Source organism: Trachemys scripta, chromosome 12 (genome assembly GCF_013100865.1).
Source record: "Trachemys scripta elegans isolate TJP31775 chromosome 12, CAS_Tse_1.0, whole genome shotgun sequence".
Lineage (NCBI taxonomy): Eukaryota > Metazoa > Chordata > Testudines > Emydidae > Trachemys > Trachemys scripta.
The window spans coordinates 1712719-1727616 of NC_048309.1; positions in this window are offsets into that span (position 1 = coordinate 1712719).

Consider the following 14898-nt stretch of genomic DNA (forward strand, 5'->3'; position numbering starts at 1 on the left):
GAATGCTAACGAGGAGCCAACAACATGCAGGGGACTTTTGCAGAGCCCAAGACTTATACACAGTTTTATCCATTTTGTCGCCGTGGGTCTGATCTGGGCAATGGCCCAGTGCTCAGCAAGGGGACATGTCAAGATGGCTTTCTTAAGGTCCAGTCCTCAGTGTTTTGAGAGCAGGGCGTAGGGGAAATCACAGCCTTGCTCCCCTTTCCCCGCACACCGATGACTGGGGGTGACGCTGGCGTCGAAACACTATAGCAGTTCTGAAGATTCTCCTACCTGGAGGAGGCCACCTGGGGAGGGACAGGTCAGCTACAGGGTAGTTTTGCCCCAACGTCCTCAAGGATCGGGCCCAATACCACGTCCTTCGTAGTCATACAGCAGACATAAGAATCAATGTTTTCAGTTCCATCTATGGGGAGCGTGGATCAGCAGCCACGTCACATTCCCCGTCAGTAACCCGGCCCGGCCCAGAGAAGCGAATGATCCAACCAGTGATGAATCCTGGACATGGGCCACCTGAGGCACGTCGTGCATAGCTAAGAAGTAGTTCAATCTATGCATGGCTGTGCCCCCGTTATTGGGCATTGCCGTGGAAAATGGCTGCATTTAATAGAGTGAAATGAACTAGAGCTGCCAAAAGGACTTCAGAACATTCTTCCTATTTAGAGATTTTCCGTGGGGTTTTAGCTGTAAGTGGCATGCAGGCCTGGAGCTCGCCGTCTGCAGGGCGGGCGGATTTCACCCTAACAGCACAGGTGGAGAGGTGAAGACGACGACAACTCCGACACCCTGAAAGAGACAGAACCCCAGGGCTGGATGTAAGAATCTAGCCTCAGCCGTGTACGTTGGCATGACTCCGCTGAGGTCAATGGGGATGTGCTGATTCACACAGCTGAGGCACTAGTCCCAAGCAGTCCTACTTCACTCCATGGTGAACCTAAGGCTATGGCCTACTTAGCAGAGGTTGTGTGCGCTCTCAGATACAGGCCTGGGTGGTTTAATTTGATTCTCTCCCCGCTTGGTGTAAGCTGTTGCTTTATTTAAGGACCTGGACATTTGGACCTGGACTGTTCTTGGGCTACTGACTGTGACATGTTCTCAGAGACATAGAAAAGGAATGTTTGTTCCCAGGGGAGAGACAAAGGGGTTAGGCAGGTACCTAACTTAGAGCATTCAGGGCTAAGGGGGAGCCAAACATTGCTGCCGGGAACCTGGCTGCAGTCATGCTTAGAACCGGGTCAGGAAGTAGCAAGGGTCACGCCAAGATGAAGCAGGAACAAGAGACCAAAGATAACACCCCACAAGTGAGGTATCCCAGCCCTGGAGCTGGGGAGCTTCCTCACACAGGTGCACAGAGACAGTACGGACAGCACGGTCCTTCCGAAAGCAAAGAACCCAGGCAGCTAAACTCCCTCATCATCATCATTTTCACATCTGATGATTAGCTCAGCCACTGTGTTCCTGATTTCTTCAAACTGTGTCCGGCTGTCTCTTGGATTGATTTACAGTAGCTGGCTTTATTGCTGACTTTGCTATTTGCTATCTGCTTTGATCACTTGGAAAAACCTGCCTGGCATGCTCGCTTTCACATGCTGACTTACTTGGTCTTTTTTTTTCCCCCCCGAGTGTAAAGAAACCGCTTTGAGTTTACAAGGCTGAGGTTACCATGAATGTCCAAGGAGAATTCTTCACAGGGGACCAAGGGACCTGTAGAGCTCAACTCTGACCTCACCTATGGTACAAGAGAGGTTTTTTGCTACGTGCCTGGTAAAGTCAGCCATTGTGCATGTCCAGGGGCTGATTTTCAGATAGTTCAGACAGGCAATGGTGTATGTAATATAGACGTGGAATTGTGTGATCGGTTTGTATAGTATGACTGCACATGCAGTAATTGCACAGGTAATGACTAATTAGTTGCATTTGTGTATTTACCTAACTTAAACACACACATATTACGGTAACAATTGCAAGTCTAACCTGTAGTAACAGTGTGTTTAATACGTGGTTTCAGACTCTGTTGTTCTGCAGGTTTTCTGGTTTGGTCATTTCTTCTGCTTCCCAACCCCGCTATAAATCACTAATATTTCATTTTCCCCTTTGATAAAGATTTGAGTATTGGTTATCAGAACGCTGAACCCAGCCCTGGAGTGAACAGACTTAAAAATGAAGCATTATGAGAAATATTAGAAAAGAATATGATCTGAGTGCTGAGAAGCACTGAAGTTTATTAGAAGACTAATGCATAGATGGAAAATACCACTTTCCCTCACAATGCAGTGTTGCGAAGTTCCCTGGAACTTACGACCCAGGAAGGGGTTAACTTAGAAAACAGCAAACCCAGTAAGAGGGTACTATTTGTTTTTAAAGAAAGAAATATTTTCCCCTTCCCTTCCATTAAATGTTTAAATCTGCTGACGTTTTCACTCGAGAATTCAGAATCACATAGGATTGGTTGGTGTTTGTTTTTGTAGAGAGTCAAAGTGTTGGATCAAGTTAGAAGAAAAGCATAGCTCAAACACCTTGTTCGTTCTTGCTGGGTTTTATTCCGCTCTTTCTGCTCTCTGTGGTGTAGCACCAATCATCTCTTCTTGCATTGATTCCCGTTCTCTCACATACACACCACATAAAATCCTGCAGGAATTTTAAATGGATATTTAACTCATAGCCATACACAGCGGATGGAAACTTCTACCAGGTTTCTTCCTTGCCTGTGTATTAATTTATACAGGCTTTTCAGTTACGTCGTCTGTGCTGTAGGCTTGCATTGTCTCCATTAGAACATTTGGTTTTGGTGCTGGATAGCGGATGTGCTGCAGTTCAGCACCTAGAGAAAGACCACCAGGGTTTGGTTTGATGATGCTCATTCTTAACCATGCAGTCACATTTGGGGATTGAAAGTGAAAAATGAATGTTCGTGCTGCAGAGAAATTCTAACTACACCATAAAACTGCGGTCAAATATAAAGCAGAGAGATCTGCACTAAGTACTTAACCGTTAATTAATAAGAATTTAATGACACAAAAACATGCCACTGGCCTCACCACTGATGAGTAGCAGAGAGATTTCCACCAGATTACAGATCAGTGTCCCAAGATGCAAGACCTGAAGTGCACAGACGTGACTCCAGGAAAACAATGACAAGACACACAGTGAAATACACAGTATGAAACATGTGCACAGCCACCAGGATTACATCTGCTGCACCACTGGCTCCTGATACACAGACACATTTTACTGCTGTCCCCTGTTGAAATCCCCTTAGTGTGGCTGTGGGTCTGATACGTTCTTATGCAGCCCTAATGTTTTGTGTGTAGTCGATTCTGGGCTTCAGAGCAGATACACTGGATTTTAGCTGAACCCGGAAGAACATTCACCACAAGTGATGTTCACCCCATGCAGTGTGTCAGCACCTGGCCTGTGCACCATTTAAGTCCTAGTCTGAGAGTTTAAGTTGGATTTAAGTGGAATTTAGGGTTTGTGCAGCCCCTCTGCTCTAGGACGAATGTCCTAACTGTAAGGGCATTCTTGTACCTTGAGTTTCCCCGTCAGTACTGTGGGGATAATGCACACTGCAGACAGGGTAATTTATTCATGTCTGTCAAGACCCTTGAGGCCCTGAGTCAGAAGATACTATAGAAATGCAAAGCCTTAGTGGTGTTAAAAATGGGCAAATGAGCTGAGTGTCCATATTCATGATCCCAGTTTTAGTGCGTCTCAATTTATGTCAATATTTGTTTTACAAGAAGTGCAGGTACGGGAGGCAAATCTGTTGTGTTCTGCTATGTGGTGAACACAGGAGAGAGAGAGAGAACAGAAATAACTTCCAATCTACAATGCATGGCAGCTACTGATTAAGAATATCCATGAACCGAATCCCATCACTAGAGGTGAAAGAAAACAAATTTGGTATCAAGGACTCCAGCGTCGGATGAAGCGAGTTGTTTTAAACATTCAGCCCCATCTCTCAGTAACACAATTTCCAGTAACTGATTACTTCTGAGAGTGCATCACAAACATGGTGAGATTGCTCAGAGACCTATTTCAGTGATGCCATGAGATGAAGAAGCCAGGTCGACAGCAGCACTACAAAAAAATAAACAAACAAACCACCCAGGTAAGAAAATGCTTCTTGGCAGATTCCAAACCAAATTATAATGCCAATGCAAACTCCAGCCCAGAGAAGGGAAGGGATGAGAAAACTAAATGAAACATGATCGAAAGGTTCTGACTGGATTTGGGTTGTGAATTTCAATCTGGCTCCAGAATGTCCAAACCCCCAAATCCAGACAAGCATCCTCGCCTCTCCCTGTTACTTATGCTGGGGAACGTGCTGTTTTTGCACGGAAGATACAATGCAATAAGGCTTGATATCTGGTCAGGGATACAGGAATCTGCAATTTGCATCCAGGAACAGAAAACAGGGACTGTAATAGGAAAGTCAGAGTGAGTGTACGTGAAATTGGTCTCATCTCCTCTGCCATCTCAGCGCCGCAGACAGACGGTCAGCTCCAGTACAGCAGAGACATTGTCTTGCTTGTGCCCATTAAGCTGCTCAAAGAATTAGAAGAGTGAAACCCTCCGTAAATTCCCTGATTTGGTGCAAACCGATCCCTCCATGAGGGGATGACAAAGCAGCGTGTGTTAAGTTACCAGCATCCAAATTTGGACTGGGATGAATGAATCCTGCATAGTGCCAGGCAAGAGGGATTTTACAAGCCAGTCCCCAGCCTCCAGCAGTTAGTTTCCTCAAAACACCATCCTAATGATCACATGCTGGGACAGGAGCTTGGGAATTTTAGTGAGAACCATTAAGGAACCAACAATCCCGTGCCCTGGGATGGGACTTCACCACTGGATTTGTGGCTCTCTCTATATTTTCACTGAGTAATCCCACAAACCCCACTACACACGTACTGGGGGAGGGAAGGTAGCTTCCATTGTAGACATCCAACAAGAGAGGACCAGTTCAATAAAGACATCCTTACTGAGCCCAAGTGCATTAATTCCAGGCTCACATTGATTGGGGCCCCAGCAACACCTCCTGGTTGTGTCAGCCTCTGATCTGCATCTTAAATCGTTCACGAGCAGTGTCAAAAACACATCCTTTTGTGGGTACCATGCATCTGATCTCTCTCTCTCTCTCTCTCTCTCACACACACACACACACACACACACACAGATCCCCGAGTCACAATTTCAGGGTAACTGCACCTGTATTTCCCATCCGTGGTCTCTCAAGGGCACCCACTTAAGGTTTCAGGTTCCCAGCCATCATCTCCCGTGGGCAGAGGCCTGTGTCTCTCCTTTAAGGTGGCATAGCCCCCTGCCTTGCACTGTGATATCCCTAGCAAGCCAGGCTGGCTACGGCCAGTCCCTGTGCGTTGCTTTCTCTCGCTGAGGGCTACAGACAGTGTGCTGCCAGCAGTCACGAGTCACCACACAGCTCTTTCTAAGCAAGCGCCTTTATTGTTAAGGTAAAAGCGTTAGAGAAAATACATCAAAACAATAAGTGTTCCTATGCGCATGCGAAAAGCTCACCCGTCAGTCTAATGGGGCCCCAGCCGACAAAAGTCTTTCCAACCCTCCCCCCTTGGACCTAAGGCCCCGCCCACTAGAGTCCATTTAAACTCAGGCTATTTATCCAAAAGTCCCATCTGTGTCTGCTGGTCTCTGGAAACCCCGTTTGAACCAGGCTAGGCAAACCTCCCAGTCACCTCTCACTGTTCTGAGTTCCTGGAGGAGTTGTGTACAATCCCTGGCCCAGGGTGATGCATAAACCTCACATAATACAATACAATACAGTCCCCAAAGACAGGGGATCTGGTTGCAATATCTGTCACCCGCTGAGCATGCTGTACTTTTGTGGCCGCAACATTATGCTGAGCTCTACAAGAACCAAGGGCAACGTGTCATGGTTGAGAGAAGGGAAGGAAGCAAAAGCAAAAGGCAGGCGAGCAGAGCGTGTGAAATCACTGCTTAAGGGGCTGAGCAGCTGAACGCTGTCAAGGGCAAGAACATGAACGACGGGGCACCTCTGCCACACGGAACAGAAAAGGTGAAACTCGGAGTAAAACCAGGGTAAGGTGCCAAGAGTGAGCAAATGTCTTTGGGAATTTTACAGCTGTGTTGGAGATGTTAAATGAAGAGTAGTGAGTGGAATAGTCTGTCTGAGGAAGAGGGATGAACTACACTAGCCAAACGCTACAGGGATGGGCTCCAATGTAATAACCAAGACAGACAGACACAGCATTATTATGTGATTTGCAGCAGTGCCTACAGGCCGCAGCTCGGGATTAGGCCCCACCGTGCTATCCTGAAAAGAGGGTCCCTTCCCCAGAGAGCTTACAATCACAGTACAAGGTGAGCGACACCAGGTAGATACAATGCAATCTAGGAAAGAGGGTGTACGAACTCCAGCTGCTCTGGGTGTGCCTTGGTTTCCATGAATTTTACCAAAGGCAGTCTCAGAGTGGAGCTCCTATGGAGAGCCACCCGGATTGGAAAGCTGCCTTGCACCTCACCGGAGCACAGCTAGCGCTCTGGGCTTGGGGAATACTATCTGCATCCATGTGGTGAATCTGGTCCTCCGTGTTAAACACACCAAAGCCCTGGCCTGCATTCCCCGCACCACCACAGATCTGTGAAACAGGACGACTTTTTAACCCTCTTCCTGTGCCCCGTTGACTGTGCGCGACTCGGGAGCTGGGGTGGGCAGCTTCACATTCCGACGGTGCTTGGGCTGCAAGTATTCCAGGAGAATTTGTAGAATGTTGATAGGAATGAACAAGAACAACAACGTCAAGGGCACATTTCTGTGGGTGAAAACTTGTTTAGAAAAAAAAAAAGTTCAATACTGAGCCAAATTTGCCTCGACAGCGTCCTTTTAATCCCAGACCAGAAACAAAGGTCCTACAGCTGAGGTGCTTAAACACCCCAGGAACGGACAGATGAATGATATAATCCTTCACCATTTACACTGACTCTAGCAGTATTAAGTCCTTTATTCCAGAATGGGGAGGATTGGCGGGGGGGGGGGGGGGGGAGATCATGTAGGAATGTGTCGTGAATATTGATGCACCCACACAATGGGACACAGGCACCAGCTGGCTAGCTAATGGAAGGTAGAAATCACCAGCACCCACCCAGAAAGGAGTTGGAGGTTAGTGGAGCCAGCCAGGCAATCGCTGTCTAGCAAGCCACTCTGATTTTCATGGAGCTATCGATCCCTGATGAAAGCAGAGAAAAACTCGTGCTGAACTGACCTCGTGTTACAGCTCCCTGCAGACCGGCTCATACAAACACCAGCAAGTCTGCCCATGGCCCGACCTTCCCCTTCACTGCACCACGCTGCAGGGATCCAACGAAAGACACAGAAGACTGGAAATCCCGAAGAGCAGGGGAATGGAGCCAGCACCCCATTCTGCTCCCAGGAAAGCTGCAACCCAGCTCCATGGGGCTAGAGATTTGGGGTGAGTACTAGAGTAGGAGAAGTGGAGCTGGTCTCTTTCTGGTTTTCCCCATTCTCCTTGCCACTGAAAAGAGCTGCAGGCAACATCTGCCCAAGCCCTACTCGCCATTTACCAGCCGTGTCTGGGTTGGTGTTAATTGCTGGCCGAGTTCTGATCCCACGCAAGAGCTTCAGGGTGAGCGTGGGACGCTTAACAGTCATGACTGGCAGCCTACAAGAGCCGGTACGATGGGGTGAGACCCAGACCAGCCCCACACCCTGACTCCTTTTCTCGGGACCTGGCCGTCTCGTTCCTTCCACACCGGGCCCCTGATCCCATGGCGTGCTACTGCTACTGCAGCGGTTCCCAGGCGCCAGGGTCCTTTTAGGCTCCTCAGGGGGAGAGAAGGGGTTCATATGGTGCAGGAGAGAGAAACGAGTAGACACTGCTGCAGGATTCGCTCTAGATCCGGATCCACAAACGACGAGAACTTATCACTCAACAGTGGATGCAGCTGCTGTTTATTTCTATAGCATTAGTGCCTGAATCGGGATCAGGTGCTGAAGACACACGGACAGAGACCTGGTCCCTGCTCCAAAGTGTTCACAAGCTAATTTAGAGATTGGATTAAATTAAACCTATTCATTCTCCATGGCAGACCACCTGCCCCTGAAAACTGAGCCACGTCAGACTAGCAGAAGCAACGGTACCTCTGAGGAGCACAGGAGTACTTGCGGCACCTTTGAGACCAACAAATTTATTTGAGCATAAGCTTTCGTGGGCTGCAGCCCACTTCTTCGGATGCATAGAAAGGAACATCGAGTAAGAATATATAGACACATACAGAGAACATGAAAAGGTGGGAATTGCCCAACCAACTCTAAGAGCCTAATAAATTAAGATGAGCTATTATCAGCAGGAGAAAAAAAACTTTTGAAGTGATAATCAAGATGGCCCATTTAATTTGCAAACTAGATACCATTAACTTGGGCTTGAATAGAGACTGGGAGTGGCTGGGTCATTACACAAATTGAATCTATTTCCCCATGTCCTTTTTTCCTCTGGGCTGTTCCCCAACCCACATGGTGAATCTCTGAGGCACGAAAAATCCGCCAATAAGCGCAGGACCCACCAAGATAGAGGAGGAACTTTGTCACAGGTGTCTAAGACAAGGTTATGGTTGGCTGGTTATGATTATGCTCTCTGTATGTGTGTATCATTTTTGTAGTTGAAGTTATGAATATTGGCTCTAGACGGTCTGTATTTCAAACTTATGCTGTGCTTCTGGGAGACATACCAGACAAGCTGGTGTTAGCCCTGCCTAGCCTGCTTGATGGCCCATTAAGGACCATCAGCTATACAATTGACCCATTGAGAGAAGGCAGATACGCCTTGTAACTCAGCAAAGTATGCAGGAACTGGCCCATGTGACTCCAGACTCCATTTTGCTGTAATTTTCCACAGTAAGAACAAAGAGGTGTTCTTACACCTGGAAAAGACTATATAAGGCTGATGCCTCATCTTCATCTTGTCTTCAATCCTGCTTCATACCTCTGAAGGGACTTTGCTACAAACTGAAGCTCTGAACAAAGGACTGATGACCCATCCCCAGCTGGGGATGTATTTCAGAGACTGGATTTGAACCTGCAATTTATTCTATAACTGCTACAAGCCTGAACCAAGACATTGCCATTACTGTATGTAATTGATTCCATTTAACCAATTCTAACTCTCATCTATATCTTTTTCCTTTTATGAATAAACCTTTAGATTTTAGATTCTAAAGGATTGGCAACAGCGTGATTTGTGGGTAAGATCTGATTTGTATATTGACCTGGGTCTGGGGCTTGGTCCTTTGGGATCGGTAGAACTTTTTTTCTTTTACTGGGGTATTGGTTTTCATAACCATTTGTCCCCATAACGAGTGGCACTGGTGGTGACACTGGGAAGCTGGAGTGTCTAAGGGAATTGCTTGTGTGACTTGTGGTTAGCCAGTGGGGTGAGACCAAAGTCCTCTCTGTCTGGCTGGTTTGGTTTGCCTTAGAGGTGAAAACCCCCCAGCCTTGGGCTGTGACTGCCCTGTTTTAAGCAATTTGTCCTGAATTGGCACTCTCCGTTGGTCCCGCCAGAACCGCATCGTCACAGCAGACTAACACGGCTGCTACTCTGAAATCTGAGGAGCACGACAGTGTATGTAGCACAGCCGAAAAGGGGGGGTGGGGAAGGAGAAGTAGATCCGAGTCCTGCAGCCAGGCTGCTCATCCCCACACTGCACCCTGAGTCTCCCCCTCAGAGCTGCTCTCTCAGGCTCCGAACACCGCCCGCACTGCAAAAAGCCTGACGCACAGAAGCCCAGCAAGAAAATGATATTGTCTTAGGCTCTGCCACCCCCTGATGGTGGTAAAATGCAGCCAAGATCAGCTAGACATGGGGCAGAGATCCCCAGGAAGAAATACAGACAGATGTTTTGCTGCCATGGGGTTGATTGACATCCACAAATGAGGACATCCAAAGCCAGTGCAACCTCCTGCTCCCGTTTATTCAGGCTACCGTGACCAGAGCGCAGTATCTCATCTAATGCACCGGACAGCTCCCTGTCAGAGCTTTAAGAATCTACAGGATGAAAGTCACCCCTTATGTAGAGGGGCAGCTCCTCGCCCTGCACCCCACACCAGAGCTGTGCACAGGGACTCCACACACTGAACACAAAGGAGTTGCCTTGCTCAAAGCCAGCCCTATTGATAATCAGTCTGCTCACTGCCGCCTTCCTGCAGAGCTCTTCATTCCATCCCCCCATGTCTGGCAGCATCGCCCTCCTCAGGCCGGTTGGGATTTGTACAGCGGGCACGCTCAGCTAGAACCTCTCTCACACATGGAAAGCAAAACCACCAACTCAGCCTGTCGCACACCAAGCGACCGAACAGAGGCGCCTGTTCATTCTTTCTGCTAAATCAACTGAAGAACATGGCTGCCGCTATTGCGCCCCGGGGATGTCACTTTGTGAAAACTGGAACAATTGATGCATCTAGTGGCTGGATGAGAATTGCCATTTGTACATTATGGGGCAGATTAACTCCAGAGAAGTGAGTATAGTTAAGTCTGTGGATTCAGACGGTTCTAACTGAAATCAATGTGTATATATAGTCCTTAATGCAGTTATTCTGCAGCGAGCAAAGTCTAGGAACACGCCACCGGTCATGTATCAGACAAGGATGTGCAGAATCAGTGTGCGGGAAAATTGCTACTTATTGGTACAGTTTAACCTTCCAAGGGAGGCTGTGGAACCCCTACCCACTGGAGGTTTTTAAGACCAGGTTGGACAAACACCTGTCAGGGATGGTCTCGGTTTACTTGGTCCTGCCTCAGCTCAGGGGTTGGACTTGATGACATCTCGAGTTCCCTTCCAGCCCTACATGTCTGTGATTCAGCACACCCAGAAGCACACTATGACGGATTGGATCACAGAAACCCCCTTGGGAGCTGCCATCCGATGTGCCAAGACTACTTCTATCCCTGTTTTCCCTGCCAGCTCAGGACTCCAGCGTCCTGTCTTGCTGAGACTCCCGTCTGCTCCAACAAAGACCCAGGGTCTGAATTACTTGCCCCAAAGCTGCAGGTTTACCTGAAAACAGCTCACAGAAGTGTGCTTGTCTTGAGCACGCAGATGCCCAACTCCCAATGGGGTCTAAACCCAAATAAATCCGTTTTACCCTGTATAAAGCTTGTACAGGGTAAACTCATAAATTGTTCGCCCTCTATAACACTGATAGAGAGATGCACAGTTGTTTGCTCCCCCAGGTATTAATACATACTCTAAGTAAAAAGTAATTTTATTAAATACAGAAAGTAGGATTTAAGTGGTTCCAAGTAGTAACAGACAGAACAAAGTAAGTCACCAAGCAAAATAAAATAAAATGCACAAATCTGTCTAATCAAACTAGATACAGATAATCTCACCCTCAGAGGTGCTTCAGCAAGTTTTTTTCCTCAGACTGGACACCTTCCAGGCCTGGGCACAATTCTTTCCCCTGGTACAGCTCTTGTTCCAGCTCAGGTGGTAGCTAGGGGATTCTTCATGATGGCTCCTCTCCTCCCCTTTTGTTCTGTTCCACCCCTTTATAGATCTTTTGCATAAGGCGGGAACCCTTTGTCCCTCTGGGTTTCCACCCCCCACCACTGGAAAAGCACCAGGTTAAAGATGGATTCCAGTTCAGGTGACATGATCACGTCACTGTAAGACTTCATTACCCACTTGCCAGCACACACACATACAGGAAGACTCACAGGTAAAACACAGCCATCTGCAGACAACGGTCCTGGTTAATGGGAGTTATCAAAATTTCAAACCACCATTAATGGCCCACACTTTGCATAATTACAATAGGCCCTCAGAGCTATATTTTATATTTCTAGTTTCAGATACAAGAGTGGTACATTTATACAAACAGGATGATCACACTCCGTAGATTATAAGCTTTGTAATGATACCTTACAAGAGACCTTTTGCATGAAGCATATTCCAGTTACATTATATTCACTTATGTTTTTATAAAACCATATAGACTGCACAACGTCACACACACAGTTACACAGCATGCCCTAATATTTAAAAAGTAGAATAAACTGAAATTGTCAAGCACAAATTCTGTTCTCAGGCACTCAGATTAAGACAATGCAGTGGCAGTGAGTGGTACAACAGAGCGCTATTGACCCATTAACTAAATCCACTAGCGATTAAATCAGTATCATACACAATGTCCCTTCCACGGAAAGAAGCAATCCAGTTGTAGACCCTGATCCTACAAAAGTGTATATATGGGAGCAAGTGTTCCCATGAACCCAATGAGATGGATCACAGAGTCGGTGTTACTCACACGTTTTTGCAGGATTCGGGTCTGTAGGGGGTTCGGCCAGGACTCGTCCCCCTCCGGGGCGGTGGGGAACCAGACCGCCTAGCTACTTCGGTCAGGTGTGTTGGGGAACTAGCCTGGCTGCGGGGCAAACAGTCAGTACCTCAGGCCCTCAAGCAGGGGCTGAGCAAACGGTTGAACCGCAAACCCCAGGCTCCTGGCTCCGAGCGGCCTGGGAGAGAGGGAGACAGCCACCCGCGAGGTGGGTGGCAGGGGGGACGCAGGCCCACTCGCGAGGTGGGTGGCAGGGGGGGACGCAGGCCCACTCGCGAGGTGGGTGGCAGGGGGGGACGCAGGCCCACTCGCGAGGTGGGTGGCAGGGGGGGACGCAGGCCCACTCGCGAGGTGGGTGGCAGGGGGGGACGCAGGCCCACCCACTCCACTGCGTCCCAGCCCGGGGCCCTAGCAGCGGCAGAAGACCCGCTGGTGTGTCAGTGGGGATCCTGAGCGCGACACACTGACATTGGCTCTGGGTGTGCTGCTGCTAGACTGGGGTCGGCTGCCCACAGGCTACTTCCTACCTCCCCCTCTAGAGGTACCTGGGTCCGGACGGAGTCCTCCAAGGGGTCACACACCATGGGCTCCTCGGGGTAACTGGTGCACGGTTGGCTTGGCGGCGTCTCTGGGCTCGGGCTAGCATCAGGCATTGGCTGGTCCGGCCAGTCCTCAGGTCGGACGCCGATTGCTGTGGTCTCCCAACTGGGAGTTACGCCACAGGCGTCTGGCCTCTCCGATGGCCAAGTGAACTCTGGGGTCGGGCTTTTATACTTCCTGTCCTGCACTCTGACCTCTGAGGGGCAGGCGCAGGGTTCACTGGCTCTGCCCACTTTGGTGTCCAGAGAGGCTCATCCCTCTCTGGGGCGGCGGGGAACCAGACCGCCTCCCTACAGGGTCATTGTTTAATAAAAACTTGTAGAAGCCCAGTTAGGGTCATTTAGGACTTGTCTAGACAGGGAAATTGACTTGCATAGATAAAGTGGAATAATTATTGGAAGTGGAGTAATTATTCTGGAATAGAGTGTCCACACAGGGGGGTTATATCAGCATAGCTGTAGCAACATTATTCTGCTAATAGCAGCTACATTGCTCCAAGGGGCCAGTTTCCCCCTGTGCACAAGCCCTTAGCAAAACATAAGCAGAGTTTCAATATATTTTGTTCTGTTTCCAGGACTTTTAACAGAAGGTACCTTTTGGAAGCATAAAGAAAATGTAAATAAGCACCCCAGGGTGCATATAGGCTTTACAGCTGTGATCGTGGGCGTGAGAGGTTTCAGCTGGGTGAAATTGCAGGATCATACCATGCCACAATTAATACTGTCTCCAACAAAGAATTCGATCCTCAAGACATCACCACGCTCGTGTTATTTTCAGCACCACCCTCCCAAGCAGACGACGCTTGGACCATAAAGAATCACTACACATTTGGCTGCCACTGATATTTGATTGCCTTCAGCAGCCATTTGCTCTGCCTCCAAGATAAGAGCCAGACGAGCTTCAAGGAGTTTGGGTACTTTGAGTAGAATCTTCCCAACATCAAAGTCCTAGTAGAGTTGTTAGTGAGACTAGCAGCTGAGCTAAAACATTTAATGTGCCTAGGACCACTACCTAGGATCAAAGAGACAGCTGTCTGCAGGGAGCTACTGTTTAGCAGTCACTTAATTGCATGACCATAGAGCTGAACTAAACAGTTCCATCAGTAGGATTTCCTGAAACTTTTATTCATGGGAGATATTGCTCTGGAGATTACTTGAATCCCAGCAGAATTTCTTTCAGAAGTTCTGACTTTTCTGCCAGCCATATAAAGTTACCTAGACATGGACAAGATCTTGAGGTTCCTCTGAGCCTGTGCAACAGCACAGAGTAAATATGCTCATAAAACAAGAGGGTTCAAGACTTCTCAGACCTCAGACATGGAAATCAAGAGCTTTTCTACCAGCCTGGGAGTCTGAAATAGAGAGCCGTGTTCCCAGATCTTTGAAGTATATGTTTAGAGCCACTGTTATAGCTTGTATGATTTTCTTGCTGAAGTCATAGCTAAGAAGGGACCATCTGTGTGGTGGGTACAGAGGCCATGTTTATCAAGTTCTCTGCACAAGAATTTGGCTGATGCCAGAAGACAGACTAATTCCACCCAGGTGTGGACTCCAAAACGCCGACCAACTGTAAATCATTCTCTCCTGTTGCTGCATTTCAGATACCCCTTACCTTTGAACGGCTTGTCCGTTAGCACTAACTTTTCCATGCGTCTCTAACACGGTACCCTTGAGAGTCAGCATTTAAGAAGCTTGTGATTACGTACACCGGGGTCGGCAACCTTTGGCACGCGGCTCGCCAAGGTAAGCACCCTGGCGGGCCAGGCTGGTTTGTTTATCGGCCGCGTCCACAGGTTCAGCCAATCGCGGCTCCCACTGGCCGCGGTTTGCTGCTCCAGGCCAATGGGGGCAGCAGGAAGTGGCGCGGGGCGTGGGATGTGCTGGCCGCCGCTTCCTGCCGCCCCCTTTGGCCTGGAGCAGCAAACCGTGGCCAGTGGGAGCTGTGAT